Source organism: Pundamilia nyererei, unplaced genomic scaffold, assembly GCF_000239375.1.
Source record: "Pundamilia nyererei isolate P.nyererei 1_Seehausen unplaced genomic scaffold, PunNye1.0 scaffold00017, whole genome shotgun sequence".
Taxonomy (NCBI): domain Eukaryota; kingdom Metazoa; phylum Chordata; class Actinopteri; order Cichliformes; family Cichlidae; genus Pundamilia; species Pundamilia nyererei.
In genome coordinates, this window is record NW_005187418.1 from 1,628,655 (window position 1) to 1,630,423 (window position 1,769).

Below are 1,769 nucleotides of genomic sequence, written 5' to 3' on the forward strand. Positions count from 1 at the left end.
GCACGATTCCTGTGTCGATGCTTCTTTCAGTTACTCGGTGAGGAAAAGCTGGAGCCCGGCCAAACACTTGATTGCGGGCTGAACCCAACATAACAAGAAGGTTGTTATTTCCATCTGCGGTAGTTTATATTTGTTTGGGTTTGTCTCAGCTCCTCTGCCTCGCACTCTTGCAGAGGTTTATAATTTCATCCAATTTGTGGTTTAATCTGACCTATTCAGTTCAACTTTATAGCGCCAAATCACAACAGCACTGCTCTAAAGACACTTTGAGCAGCCAACCTCGACACGATTCACTTAACCGCCCCTCGAATACATCACGCAGCGATCACAGCAGTGAAACGAGCTGGATTTTGGGAATCCGATGAGTACACCTAAAGTGCATCTGTGACGACAGACGTGACACACTGATTAAATCAGAAGCATGATGCAGGTGGTCCCAAACTGTAGACAGGCTTAAACTCATCAGCTTTAAAAAATATTAACAAGATGAATATGGAATTTATGAGAAACGTACAATGCCTTTTTCCTCTGAGGGCTTTGGCTGCCAGACTTAGGATCAGTTGATTAGTTTTGTGTTCAATTGTATTATTCTGTTTTTGTTTTTACATGTACGGATTTAATTTCCTGCTAATTTCTTTCCCTTTTTTGTACTGCTGGGATTCTTCTGGTGGTCCCCGCTGACGTAGCAGCGTCCATATTATTTGCTTTTTGTAACCACGGACTGAAAATGCTTCCCAGATGTGCTGCTCCTCAGCGAGGAGGAGGGCGGATCGTATTTGTTTGTGCTGAAACTTGAGTCTCTAGTCACAGTAATCATGGTCATAGTGGGTCATTGGCTGTGACACTGTGACAGCATGCAGCTCACTAACTGTAATGTTGTGCTTTTACATTTAAGCTGACTAATTTGTCCTCAGATTTGACTCATCGAGAGTTGAGCTGCTTTTTACTGCTTGTCCATTTCTCTAATTGCAGCATCACTGATAAAAGGAAGGAAACGTCCTGACAGGACTTCCTGTACACGTTAGTGTTCTCTCGGTGTTTCTCGGGACTTCATAACAAACAAGCATAATGCAAACAGTTTGATTGCACTCAGTGCGGTCACTGCTCTGCAATCGTGACTCAATAGAGGACGGGTATTTATTTTTTTTGGTTGGTATCAAAAAAGGGGAAGTTGGTATCATTCGAGATAACTTGACTCGGGTATTCAATAATTTTATCTGAGTCTTTTAAGAGTGAATCAGTGCAGATGATCATCTTATTCACTCTTCTTCTCATGACCTGGTTTAAGTGTTTCTGGCTCAGCATCAACTGTTTTAGCACACGTCAGGAAGTGATTTGTCAGAAGTGTTACAAGCACGAAAAGTCATGCCAGGTCACAGCTGTCGGCCTCCGGATAGGCTTAGATTACAATCTTATCTCTGCACACTGAAGCGTTTAGGACTAATACGCTGTTATTAGTAATATTCTGTTATTTTACCCCGAGTTTAAAATAGTTATAGGCAGGAAACTTAAACGTGGTTTGGGAGACCACACGGAGGTCACTCTGAAGTATGTTACCCTAGAAAGTGTTGTGGTTTTGTCCTGCAAAAAGAGCTCAAAGCAGAGTAAACACACAGCTGGCTGCAGGGTTGAGTCGACGCCCGGATCTCTTTGAAGAGAAGGCTTCGTCATCGCGTATCAACTCGTGCAGAATGCGCTCGTTAAGTGGGCAGCAAGCACAGGCGAAACGTTCTGCTGCCAAACAAGCCACGCTCATTGTTAACTGTTGT